The sequence below is a fragment of the Symsagittifera roscoffensis genome, chromosome 10, assembly GCF_963678635.1.
Source record: "Symsagittifera roscoffensis chromosome 10, txSymRosc1.1, whole genome shotgun sequence".
Classification (NCBI taxonomy): Eukaryota; Metazoa; Xenacoelomorpha; order Acoela; family Convolutidae; genus Symsagittifera; species Symsagittifera roscoffensis.
Window position 1 is genome coordinate 40797970 of NC_087071.1, and position 14717 is coordinate 40812686.

Below are 14717 nucleotides of genomic sequence, written 5' to 3' on the forward strand. Positions count from 1 at the left end.
GGAATGGGAAGAGTATTATATCATATTACAGCCCATCCAGCCGTAATTGGAACCAATTATAAAAAAAATTTCTTACTTGTGTCGAGAAAGAAGTTTTTCAGTTTCAATTTATTTCGAGATTTTTAGGCTAGCAAAACTTGATTTTACTAAACCGTAAAGTTTATAGCGCTTCTTAGGCAATTTTACCAAAATATAGCGAGGCAAACAATGTTTTTTTTGGATAAATGATGTCGACTATGCCTAATTCACTATATTTTGTTACTTTTGTCTAGTTTTTTTTGTTTGTATCACATGGCGACCACACAATGGCGTCATTTTAAAAAAATACATTTTGTGTTTTTTGAATGAATATGATCAGAAGATTCTTTGCTAGTTGCTCAGCAACTGGTCATCCTTGTTTTATTTAGCATCTGCTTTTTTTTTCTTCCAGATGGTAGAAGTAGAATTTTTTGCTCAAAAATCTGTGTTCAGTAACAGGATGAACGTAGTTCAGTATCTTATATAGGTCGCTATATTTTTGATTTATTTTTCGTTTTAGCAAAACTGTTAAAACTTGTTCAGTCTGATTTTTTTGCGGTTCATTTTTGATTTCTTTATCAGATCAGCTCGAATCTGTTGTTAAAAGCAAGCCAAATTTAACTATCGAACTACAAAAGTGTTAAGTCACATAAAACGTGGTCTACTTCTAATTTCGAAAAAAAGTTAACTTTCAGATCTCCCAGCGAGTTGCTTATTTTACCTATTGATGCAGTTTTAAAATTGGGATAATTTTATCAAAAAAGAATCTGTCGTTTTTTGCTCTAAAAATTTCGAATTATTCTATGGCCACTTATTTTTTTTTTTGCACAACCGAAAGTTGAGGTTTTCCAACAAAAAACAAGTCAGTGTTCAGTGGTTTTTAAACTGTTTACTTGCGTTTATTGACTTGACTCCTTTTTTTTTACTTAGGTACAGTTATACTAAAATTTTTTTCAAATATTTAGCTGAGTTGTTCAAATCTCTCCAACTGTCTGTTGACAACGTTCAGTATATACAAATGTTAAGTCAGTGCTATTGAACTATGATTTCTTCTGATCGTTTTTTTTGTGTTTTCCAAATTTACCTCAAATTTAGGAGAAATGAGGATCCACAGTTCGGCATGTATAAATTTGGTATCTGTGTAAATGATGAACTATGCTTTTTTAATCGTTTTTTTTCTCGTTTTTTCAAATTTACATCAAAGCTAAGAGAATAACTTTTGAAAAACCAAAAAAAAACTGCACGACTTACAAATTGGACTACACAAAACTTTTTATTGCCCTGAATTTTTCAAGCGTCCACATACGGAAAAAAGAAACGCATTAATTCTTTTTTTCAGGTATAGGGAAAACGGTTCACGTTCAAGTTGATTTTTTGTGGTCTCAAATAGTTCATTTACTTGAAAACCCATCACGTTAAAATTCATTGTAATTAGTTAAATACCATGTAAATTACTTTACAAATGAAGAAATAGGATTATTTTATCTATAAATTTTTTTGAGAAATTTACTAAAATTTCCGTATTCCTCGCGGCCAGATCGAAATCCAAACAAATTTTGTTTTGTATAAAACAAGTTTTTACCCTACGCGCTCGTTCGTTCACATTCACCCTCCCCAAGTTTACTCCTCAGCCCTACAGTTCACCTTCACTCCATGCGCCCTGCAAAGGTGCGGAATGAAGGAGCAATTGTGCGGTAGAAAGGGTCAAACGTGCGGGGTGAAGGGTTCAATATCTTACCATATACCAATTTAAAAAATTTCAAGTTTAAATTTGCAGAAAAATTTTGTTTCTTTTGTGAAAAAAATTCAGCCTGTACTTTTCATAGACAAACTCACTACCTACTGCTTGCCATTTTTTTCTTTCAAAAAATAGTTTCTATACTTGAGAAAACATGTGTCTTGTATTCTGATTTTTACTAGATTTTTACACGTAAACAACGTTTCCTGTAAATTTTTCATTTGCTATATTTTTGAACCTTAACAATTATCAGGTTTTTTCGGACTTAACCCAGAGGTGACGCCGTCGCTTTTGCACCCTAAAGTCCGGGGGTCAAATCTCGGTCAGACCTTGTTTTTTAATGAGTATGCAATTGAAAAAAAAAATGTCCGGTAAAAGTTATTTTGTCGGGCTTTCGTTTATCTGCTCAAGTTTTGTCGGCTTAATTGTCCCTTCACGGATTTTTCCTAAACTGTAAGCAAGTATCATTGTAGTTGCTTTTGTTGTTCATTATAGTTTTAGGGGGAATTGAATAAAAGAAAATGAAAAATCTTTTTTTTTCGGCTCAACTGGTGTCAAAGATGGTCGTCTTTCTTTCTGCAACGTAGGTTTTGTCTAGTTGCTAATTTAAAATTCAATTGAACTGCATCGCAAGTTTGCCTAGAGTTTTGTTTGATAAACGTGTAATATGATAATGCTTGATATTAGATCTTGATATTTTATTTTATTTTTCTTGAGGCGCCCTGAAAACATTTATCAATTTTTCCAAAAGTTGAAGTTTTTCTGTAAAACTATTCTGCCAATTTCCAAAAACGTTTACAATTGGAATGACCGCCATGGCATACTCCTCTGTGTGCTTGCATAATCGCCTCGTCTCTTTTTACTTTACCCCTGTCTACAGTCTTCGAAAAATTCGGTGGGACAAATTTTCGACCCCTGTTTTTCATTTTTTCCTTTTCTAAAAAAACAACCTTCCCAAATGGGAGATTTTTTTTTTCAATAAGCAGAACGGATTCGGAAAACTCCCCTGCATAATCGGCTTTTTCCTTAAATTGTGCGTATTTAATTGTCTGATACGCATTTTTCTTGTATGGAATTGTATGCTTAGCTTTTTCTTGTATGGAGTTGTATGGGTAGCGTTTTTCGTAAACGGATGTCAATCCGAGTAAACTAACAGCATCATTGGGGCGAATCTGATCTGTAATTGTGTGCATTTTTTCCTCATATGAAATAAGATAAGATGAAAAATGGTTTTTCAATAAACGAGGCTGAAATTCGATCATGCGTACTTAAAGTATCAAAACACAAACAACATTGATGGAGTCAAACAAACATACTAAGCAAATGGATACTATATTTAGTCGAATAAACCATATTGGTCAAATAATTATTTTTAGATTGAAAAGAAGTTTTTAGTACGAAAAAAGGCGCAACGAAAGTACGAAAATGGACGAAAATGTGGTTTTCATTCGACATTTAATAAATAACTTATTTACATCGCGATTCCGCAAATTTTTCTTATTTTGCAATTCGAGAAACTTTTAAATTTAATCTTTAAGTCAATATCACTTTTCTTTTTGTAGCTTAGATTTGTGTTTCGGTTCGTCGCATAATTCCGATTCCTACTTAGTTGTAGAAAAAACAACACGGTTTAATGTTTTTACTTGTCGGATCAATGAGATAAACTGCGAAATAAACAATAGCCAAACATCTGGTACAACTTCAAAGCATTTTTTTAAACTTTTTTTCTAGTTTTATTAGTTTTTTTTATTTGTTTGCAACATCAGATATTTTAGAACAAGATATTCGACTCGTTGTTCGACTTTGAACTACAAGTTGATGTTTGAAGCACTTTTATTGGTTAACTATACCAAATGTACTTTCGACTAATTTCAATATTCGAAATAATGATTACTATTTTGGTTTCGATTAAAAATTAGACCCGAACTTCGCAGAGTCTCAGCTACTTTATTATTCTTATGCAAAGTTTGAAAATTATTTTTAAACAGAAACAAGTTATGCTACAAATGCAGCTGAAAAATAATTCAACTTTTAAAAAAAATAGCCATTTTTTAACTTTCAGTAAACTTGCATTCCACTAAAAAATTCAAAATAAGATTTGATTCGTGAAAACCGTGAAACAATTTTGCCACTCAAAATTTTTTTTCTTACCATTTCATCAATCTCAACGTTTTGAACCAGATGAACGGTTACGTCATATTCTTACGACATACAGTGTAGATTACATCATTATTCCTGATTGCATCATACAACAATGATAGTGAAATTTAGTAATGCGACTGTGGACGCCCACACACTCTCTCTAGTGGGTGCAGTGATTGAGGCTGTCAACCTGCTTTTACAGTTCATATCCCACAGAAGTATTTGGGGGGTGGGTAATGAGATGACTTTTGGACCCTGGAAAACATGTATAGGTAAAACGTTAAGTAGCAAGTTTATGAATTAGTTCAAAACCTAAAAATCGCGATTTCTTGAGTATTTCTTGAGATTAATTTTCGGGCTGAGGAGATCGACTCATAATTCGAACAAAACAATCCAATGATGTCTGATTTTCAACCCAAATTAGGGTTTTTGACTTTCAAAGCCAAAGTACCAAGTGAATGTTCTAGACGTAAAAAACGGCCTTGTGTCGCAAAAACAGAGCTTCCTTAACAAAAAATCTTGCATGTGGGCAGATAACACAAATGGAGAATCCTTCGGCAAAATTTTTAAAGCTCACTGATGGCTCCTCTGCGCTTTGATGGAATCACAGTTAAAACAGCCGATTTTATTCGACCCATGATTTTATTCGACCCATGATTTGGCCCTGTTTGACTTTTGTATCGAGTGCAAACCTAAAAATGCTTTTTTGATTTTGTCCACTAGTGTATTTGCCTAGCAGTATACTGGGTTATTTGGCTTTTTGCATGTTTTACTGCTTTGCAGGAAAAAAATCATGAAAATTGGTTTTCTAAACTACGGTTCGAAAGCTCGAAAGTCACTTTCGAATCCATAACCGAAATGCATAGTCGCAATCCAAATTCTAGTCGCACAAATCTGGACGCAATATTCGGTCGTTTTCAATGAAATGTAGTCTGAAATTGTTATTTGTTGATTTTTAGTTGCAAATATCTGTAAATTTAATTTCTGGTCCCAATAACAAATGAAAGCTACAGCAGTAAAATTGCAGTTTTAAAATACAAGAATTTAAAGCCGAACTCAAAGTTGATTTCAAATTGAGCGCCCTGAAAAATTTCTAAAAATGGACTCTGCCGGTGGTCAGGTGAAAGTCTAGACATACCTGGGTTTTTGGACCTCTAACCTAAAAAGTCGAACAATGTCAACCAGAATCGAACAATTTCCAGTAGATTTGAACAAAGTCTCAAAAAAGGCCGACAAAGAGGCAAACGTGAAACTCCTAAGAAAAAAATATGGCTCTTTTCCAGTTTCCCCCTTTCAAAATCAATTTTGAAAAGCTTAATTAACGTTGTCATGGTGCCGTGAATTTTGGCGTGGTGAACAAATCGACAACTGTGAACAGATTTGTCCATCATACTTTACAGCGTAACATCAAGCATTTAGCCGTAAAAACACGTAAAACAAACATAAATCTCGGTATTTTGAAAGGGGGGACTGGAAAAGAGCCAAAAATATTTTTAAATGAATTTCAAGTCGAAGGCCAGAATTAGTTCAAACCTTTAAGACTTTGTGTTCAATAATTATGTTAAAAGCTTCAAGAAGTCCGCATGAACAAAGAATAACGCTCATGTTTTTATAACTAGAAAAAATTCTGATTTTGAAAAAATCAGCGGTTGAAATATGTGGCCGGAATTTTTGACGAGTTTAAGTTTATTTCAATGCTAAAAAACAATGAAATAATTGAGATGCAAAGAGATAACAAAGAGAAATTACAAAAAGCAGTTCTGGCGACGTACACTTTCATTTTGATTTTTACTCTTACAAAACGAATTGCGTCCAAGCACTCTTTATGTTATCAAGCTGTAAAATAAACATTTCTCAAATTAAATAAATTTATGAACTTTGTTGTCGAATTTTAATAACTTTTTAATAAGTTAAATTATTATTTTGAAAATTTTCGCAATATTTTGCGCTTATTTTAACTTTAAAAAAGCATCAATCGTGTTTCCGTCGTTGTCAGCTCTGCTCTGTTCCAATTAAAAACGAATGCAAGATCTTGCGCACTTCCCGTAGGATGTGTATAGATTTTTCCTCGATACTCTAGGACACGCCCCCACTTCGCAAGTGTTTGTATCTGGTATGTATGACCAGTGATTGAAAGAATAGCATCTTCTCACATAGCCTGTGTAATATTGACAAGGTTCGTCAATTATCTCTTTCAGATGACTTCGAGTATCCACTAAGACGATGAGACAAAGCGCCGAAAAGGCAGTCAAGGCGAAAACAAAATATCGAGCCATTGGGTGAAATTTTCAGAAGTTTGAAGATCTTGTATTATGATTTTTTCAAAAATATTTTCTGTTGCCGAGACTTTTACCGATGAAACAAAAAAATGTTGATTTTTCGAGAAATCACATCTTATTATATATCAATTGCCGCCTTTTTTAAACCGCAAAACTGGCGCGGATGCTATCTTTTATAAACTATTTGCAAATTAAGTTCAACTTGTATCAACAAGCTTTTTCTAATTAGTCTAGCTAGCCAGATGCTGTTTTTAAAAAGTTTGTTGTTAATTAAGTTCAATCAGTAATAACATATACTTTTAGAAAAAATCTAGCGACAAGAAGTAGCCAGATGCTTTTCTAGTAGATTAGAATTTTTGACCACAGTAGCCTGTTAATAGGAAATCAATTTTTTCTACTATTGTTTGAAACTTTGAATTATTTTGGATCCTTGTCAGCTCCATGAACATTATGAGAAAGAATGTTAACATTGTTCAAAATTCTTGTTTTATATAAACAAGCATTATGGAGATGAAAGTAATTTGGTTTTTTCATTTTAACTAGTATTTTTTTCTCGAGACGCTGTGGATTTTTTTTGCTATTTTCGGGAAAAAAATCTCACAAACTACAGATATATTTTTAAAATAGATGAACCAAATGAAAAATTGACTACTCCCCTGCTATTCCCTTTTCACCTTACCGCACTCCCTACAACCTCGGAAAAATTTCAGAGTTTTTTTTGGCTCAAGGTCAATATTGACTTAAGGTTTCAATCGAGAGAATATGTTGTACTAATTTTCTATGCATCAACTGTTATGCTCCGAAATTTGTAGACGAAAGTTACTTTCTCAAAATACTGCCATTTGTTAAGATTTTGACCGTTTTGTGATACTTTCTGACTTTTTTGGGTTATTAGTCGACCAAATTTGAGATTATACTTTTAGTCAAAAAAAATTTCTAAAAATTTATTATGATTATGCGGCTAAATCCTAATTTCTTGAAGTTTTTAACCTTTACAAATTGAAGTTAGCATCTAGTAACGTATTAAAAACATCAAAAATCTTGCCTCAATTCATTTGTTTTTACTCTTGAGCGACTCTTAGAATAGCCGCTTACGCTTTCATAGCGCAAAACATCCCGCACTAGCAGAGTTGGCAGTTTTCAAACCCAAATGACTTTTCAAAAAATCACAGGTTTAAAATCTATTGAGTTTGAGCTGAATTCATCAATGGCTTTCAGATGGTATAAAAAGTCCGCCTAAAAAAGGTTTGTTAAAAAATTAGCCTGGAGGAAAAAAACGCCCTTTCGTCAAATATTACGTCATTTTTTGAAATTTTGAACAATGCCGGAATCGAAAGCGCAGTCCGACTCTCGTTAGTGAGTCAACCACAAACACAAAACAGCAATCATGTAACTTTGTGATTGCTAAGATGAAGTTAAAAGTGAAGAAGCCAAAAATATCATTTTGAAATATTTTGATTAAATAGGATAGGATAGGTACGTACAAAAACGGAAAATAAGCTGACAATTAGGTCTTACATAAGGTCTCAATCTAAATATAGAAAAAACACACCGGTTACTTTTCGATACAAGTAAATTTTTCTGTATCTAACCACACTATATACAGTAGCAAGGGTAATCGATCCGTTTTGAAGTTAAGCACCAAACACTATAAAAATTTAAAATTATTTTCGTTTTTTTTTGGGAAATCTGGCATCGCTTGGAAGGAACCCGTTTCCAGTGACTTCGTCCCTTTAATCTGATTTACGATTAATCGGTTGATCAACAAAAAACAAAACTGCTCGTATCAGGGCGAAGCCCTGAATGTTCCGACGGCCTTTTAAGATCTTTGGATCTAAGAAGCAGAAATGACATGAAAAAATTAAATGTAAAAAAAGATAAAAAATTAAGATTGAGGTTTTTTGTGAAAATCATTCCCCCACAGTCCATAAAAAGTACAAAGTGAAAAATTTTGGATCTAGTAAGAAATCAATTAAGGCGAAAAAACCTCCTTCAACCAAGTTGGAACGATTTTTAAGGCGGAAAAAATCTCCGCTTACGCGTTAATAGCGCATAATAGATTGCTCGTTTATTGTCGCAAATTGGCCAAAATTGCAATCTTTAAACGCCCATAATTTTGCAAAAAAAGATCACAGGTGAAATATTTTTTCAAACTTCCTAAGCTCAAGACAACACTATCTTTTGAATGATATATAAAATTTTGGTCAAAATGGCTAGTTAAAAAGTCGAACTTTGAAGAAAAAAACCACCCCTAGCAGAAACGTTCTGTTACTTTCGTTACGAAAGTCGTAACAACAAGGTATTAAAGTGGGCCATCCGGTTGTGTGGGCCGCACCCGTCACCTACTGTTATGATGCTTCTGCATCGCGTCTCAACGCTACGCTTTTCAGTACAACTCGAGAATAACTGAAAAGAAGTAGCTGAAGCAAAAAAATCTTCCAATACTCGAGCTAAAAATTGCTTTTGTCGAATGAAATTTGACCGAAACTTCATTCCACGCACTGCTGGACAGACAGCACTAGAGTAATTTTCTGTATTGTTACACCCGTTAAAAATGAAATTGCGCTCTGTTAGTAGAGTCAGTGGTTTATCGCTCTTATGCAACTCTGAAATATGAACAATTCTGCAAAATAAATCTTTTCAAAATAACTCTGCAAACAGCGCAACGCTGATCACCAAAACAACAATACTGCTCATATCAGGTCGAAGCCCTGAATGTTCGGATTGCCTTTTACGGTCTATGGAGCAGTAATAAGATGAAAAGTTCGAATGTAATAAAATGAAATTAAAAGTTTATTATAAAAAAATTTAGATTTTTGAAAACATCACCCCACACGCCATATTAAGTACAAAGTGATAGAATTTGCTCCTATTAACAAACTAATTTTTGCATGTAAACCTCCTTGAACCAATTTGTAATAATTTCTAAGACAGATTAAATCTCGCTTAGGCGTTAATTGTCCCAAAATGGCCAAAATGGCAATATTTAAACCCCCATAACTTAACAAAAAATGATCACAGGTGAAAGATATTTTCAAATTTAAGCTGAGGACAACATTAATTTTCGAATGATATCAAAAAAAATTTTGTCAAAAATAGTTAGTTTAAAAGTCGAAATTTGTCTGAAGAAAAAAAAACCACCCGAGCACAAATATTCCCTTACTTACGTTACGAAAGTCGGAACAATAACACTACAACAGTTAGCACCTCGATCTTTCTACTAATAATTTTGTGTTTTATAATGGCATAGCTTGAACACTAGGTTACTGCTTGTTTTTTTGCGTCAAAACTTCGAAGCGACTAAAACTTGGGTCTGATTCTATAGAATATCAGTGGAAACGGGCCACATTTTTTCTAAAAACTGCAGAGGGGTAATTTTGCTGATACCACCAAGCAACTACAATTTAGCAAAGCTTGATCACAACAAAGATGGGCTACTGCAACTCTTTCTATTTCTCGTTGTTGCTATCACTCGAGCTCAAAGACGACTACATAGCTCACCACAGACGCATTTTTATCGTCAGATAGTCATTAAAGCAAAAAAACATACCGTGACTGAGCACTCTTGTCCCCCCCCCCACCTTGCCGAAAGTCGTTTTTCTTAGTTGTGTTACGCGTTATTATTGGTGAAGCCGTGATGTTACGATCGAACAATCTAAATAGTCAGTTTGTTCAACATGCGAAATTTCATTACTTTTTGACAGCGTTGAAATAGTTTTTCAAAACTGAAATTCAAAAGTGGGCCGTAAAATTTGTTCACTTTGTCCTAAAAAGGGTCAAAACAATATCAGCGGTTAGTCTAATTAAATGTTTTCTGCAGAATTTTTCTGATTTCGTTTTTTTGAACTACTTCTAGTACTTTCCTGCGAGCTTTTGGAATGTTACTCATCAACAACGGTGGTATCTAATTTTTAAACAGTTTCCGTAAAAAATCTGTCAACTTCTTAAGTCGGGTTCTTCAATCCTCTCTCAGGAGTCATATGCATTGCTCATCGTTTTTCGCTACTTTTTTTGAAAAAAAAAATCAAAACTCAATATTAAGTTAATTTACTTAGTTGTCAAATAATCCAAAACAAGATGCATTTTTTATTTATTTATTAATAATAAAATTTGACGTTTCTGCGATTCGCAGTGGATCAATGAAAGGCACTGCGGCCTGTCTAAACCTTGTCCGTTTCTTCTTTTTCCTTACATTTCAGACTGAGTTCTTTTGATGAGCGGCGCTCTTTTTTAGCGACTCAAGGTCGCTTTTTTGCAAGTTCTCCATTTACATTGCAAGTTATCCTTTTTTCCTTTTTTCAAATTATCTTTCAGTAATGAATACATGCTTATTCTCATTTTTCATCTGACTTACTCTTTCTTGTCGGAAAAAGCACTGTTTCGATTGGCATTCGTTTGTTCTCTGGTGAAATTCCCATTTTTATTCTGAGAAACACGCTATTATAAATCCGCCATAAGTTGCAATTATCATCGAATTGTGCACTTCTTTGAGATCTTGACTCTTTTCAGAGAATCACCAAAACTATCGGAACAAAAAAATGTATCAGCAACCTGCAAGCCATAGTGAACCAGCATTTTCAAAACGAAAAAAAAACTCAATTTAATTTTTTTTCTAATAAAACTGGATGTAAAATTTATATCTAATTTTAAAAAACTATATTGTTTTGTATCCCATTCAAGAAAAAATTGTCAGTATTTTTGGATGAAAAACGCGACATTTTGTTTATTTTATTTATCAAAAGGGAGAAAAAGGGCTCTGTTTTCAAAATCGGTGGATCATTATTTTCACTGGTCCAAATAAAAAACAACGACAAAAAACTACTTAACTGAATGTGAAAGCCCTTTTACATTCCCCCAAATTTTTCTGGTAAAAATTGAGGTTGACCTCCAAAAATTTATTATGCAACTTATTTGCAGTTGTTGGTTTAGAAAAAGAGCTTAATTTAAGAGTCCACCCAGCACATTTGGTTCTTACAAACTTTGAGGGGGAGCGCGCGCCAAAAAAAAACGCGATTTTTTTATCAACATTTTTCAAAAAATGCCCAAAAACGGCTTTTTTGACTGTTTTTTCAAAAATTTGCCTGCCACGCAGAAAATTTAACAAAAATAGGGGCAAAACAGTGCTTTGGGAGCGCTCGAAAAATCAATTTGGTCGACCTAAAAAAAAAGTCGTCAAATATTTGGATTGTTTTTCGAAAATCCGCCCCCCCTCGAGAAAATCCTAGATCCGCCCCTGGTTAGCATGCTAGCTAAATTCAAAAGCATGCTACCCGTGTAAAAAATGAAAATGCAGTCAGTTAATGTTACAAGCATCACTGTCGATTTTTTTTGCTAAGACTTGCATCATAATTTATTGTATCATGAGCCTGCATCCAAGTATAGTTTCAGGTATTCGATTTTAAGGGATTTTTATGCAGATTTTGTGATGGTTATAATTGACTTTGATTACCAAATTTGGGTGTTTAAAAGATTTATAATTGATTGTAGTCGACATAAATATATATTTTAAAAACAATCAACATCTTTTGTTACTTCCAAGCTCTCTCCCACTTGGCCTGGAGGCAACGCAGTTGTTTTGCATACTAAAATTTGGAGTTCAATTTCCAGCAGGACTATTTTCAGTATGTAGAAAATTGAAAATTTCTTACACTAGAAAAATGAGCTCTTTTCCAGTTCCCCCCTTTCAAATTACCGAGTTTTATGTTTGTTTTACGTGTTATTACGGCTAAATGCGTGATGTTACGCTGTTAAGTAACAAGAACAAATCTGTTCAGAATTGTTGATTTGTTCACCACGCCAATTTTCATTGCATTATGACAACGTTAAATAAGTTTTTCAAAATTGAATTTGAAAGGTGGCGGGAAACTGGAAAAGAGCCGAAAAATGAATGGTCGGATTTCGAATTTTCTAGGAAACTGCGCTCCCAAATCTAAGATTTTAGGTTCAGTGGAGAGATCAGGTAGCGGAAAGCTCCCTTGCATAGGAGGCTACGTCTACATTTTTCTAACACAAAAATCAAGTGTTTATTTTCTGACCAATTTTTGAATTTTTTTTGACTTTTTCAAAAAAGACCTTCCTCAATCTGAGATTTTGGGTTCATTTAAAAGAACCTTTTGTGGGAAGCTCCCCATGCATATGCGGCTATGCCCAAAATTTTTATTACAAAAAACTGAAAAAATTTGATTTTTGACGATTCAAAAAACGACAGCAAAATATGAGATTTTGTGAATCCAGAGAAGGAGTTGTGGGAAATTTTCTCGCGTAAGCTTCTACCCTCAACTTTTTAACACAAAAAATCGGCTCTCAGAAAAACTCAAACTTCTGAGTTTTTATTGTTTTTGAAATTTTTTGACGTTTCTCGTGAACTGACTTCACAAATATCAGACTTGATTTCAATAAAAAAGAGTTGTGGGAAATGAAAATGCCTCTGCATGATTGACTATGCCCTGTATTTTTTACTCAAAACTTTTGGCGCTCGGAAAATTCAATCACCGTTTTTTTGAAATAGTTTGACATTTTCGTTTTTGCATTCAATCTAAGTAACAGGTTATTTGAATCTCTTCTACTTGAGCGAATGGTCCAAAATTTTTTGGAGAAAGCTATGATTGAGTAGCAAAATTATCGATTACTAATTGATTACTATTTGATTTTCAGATACTGTTCCTCAATTAAAGAAAAACTGGCTGGAAAATCATAATGTAATTGATAACTAACGCTTGAAACTGGTTGCAGGCATCTCAAAAAAATCAGAAAAGTTCTTCTAAAAAAATCTCAATTGAAAGTTTTCTTAGGATGTAAAATGACCCTTTTTGCAGTGCCTAACAAAATATCTGATGGTATATTTCACAAAAATGGAACGTCTTTTTGTTACGGATTTTTATTGCGGTTTATTGAGTTTCACTGCTAACAAGCTAAACAAAAATATAACAGCCTCGACATAAAATACAGTAAAGCAGTTTTTTCAAAATTGAATTTCTTTCATTTTCGGTAAAAGTCGAGCTAGAAATGGCAAGGACAACTTTCACAATTTTCTGGGCTCTTTTACAGTTTTCTGGCATCTTTCACTCAGAACGAGCAAAAACATACTCTTCAACAGTAAAATCATAGTTGAAGATGGCCTCGGGCAAAAGAGTTGCAATCGGGCACTTCGTACCTTCAGGTCGGGCTCTTTTTACCTCGGGCATCTTTCAATTGTTTTCTATCTAACTACTAACAAGAGCCCTCTGTATAAATTAATAGCCGCCACACAAAAACGGCTACATTTTTCGAAGGGGTGGGTGGGTGGAATGGTAGAAAATTGACTGCATTTGGGGCTATTTTTCCTTTTCAACCCACCTCACTCAAACATGAACTTTATGGTCTAACAAGTGGTTTTACGAGGTTTATTATGAAGACCAAATATGTTTGTCATGGCCTAGTTAGTCTGCATGTCAATTTTCATGACAATCGGAAAAAAGTGAACAGTAACTTCATATATAAAAAATTGCAGGTGGGGGAAAAGGAAAAAGAGCCGCATTTGGAATGTTGACATTACTGGGGAATTTGGAAAGGAACCATATTTTGGAGCAGCAAAGGAAATCAAACCATGTACTTCTGATGCAAACTCGCAATACATTAAATATAAGTACCGCTAAATTAAATTGCTCGATGTTAGGTTGGATTTGTGCGAGAAAAATGTTTTCAGACATCAAGCTAGAATATCAAAAACGTTCATGCTCATTCAAACAAACGGCTCTTTTTCCTCCCCCCCACCTCACACGAGCTTCAATATATTAGTGTAACGAGTAGGTTTACGAGGTTGAGTATGAAGACCGTATGTATTGGTCGACCGTAGGTAGAGTATGAAAATATGTTTGTCGTGGCCTTATTAGTCTGTATGTAATTTTGCATAACAATCGGACAATGACGTGAACAAATTTACATGTAAAAAATTGCAAGTGGGTGGAAAAGGAAAAAGAGCGAAGCAAACTTAACCACAAACTTTTTAGATACGTTTAAAACATCAAAGGATCAATTCGTACCATTAAAGCACAAACCCACCCACCAACCTATAATAGCCCCTACACTCTGATTTTACTATTATAATTAGTTATAAAATGCTGGATGGGAGGAGGGGCATTTATGGGGAAAAACCGCAAAGTTTGACGTCACTCTTTTGATCATTCTTTGCTCTCTGTCAGTCGATTATCGGTTTTCGTTGATAGATGTGCGCCCCCATTTTTTATAAGACGTGTACAAGATCTTTCTCTGCGATGTTCCACAAAATCCATCAGTGCATGTGTTTGTTTCTGGAACATAAGACCAGTAGTAAGGGTCCCGACACCAACAGCTTAACTCGCCAGTGTATTTTTGGCATGGCTCATCGATGATTGGGCTCTTTTTCCTTCCCCCCCACCCACCTCACGCCAGTTTCAACTTATTAGTGTAACGAGTGGTTTTACGAGGTTCAGTATGAAGACCAAATATGTTTGTCGTGGCCTTATTGGTCTGTATGTAAATTTTCATAACAATCGGACAATGTGGTCAACAAATTTACAACT

The 14717-nt window shown here is 34.1% G+C and overlaps 1 long non-coding RNA gene across 1 annotated transcript in view; it reads left to right on the forward strand.

Annotated features, from left to right (window-relative positions):
* The first annotated feature begins 3471 nt into the window (after positions 1–3471).
* The window catches only part of LOC134855541 (uncharacterized), a 37670-nt gene continuing 26424 nt past the window's right edge, over positions 3472–14717 (forward strand). Inside the window, exon 1 of the long non-coding RNA XR_010164503.1 lies at positions 3472–4170. This is a non-coding gene — a long non-coding RNA (uncharacterized LOC134855541). The remainder of the gene's footprint in view (positions 4171–14717) is intronic.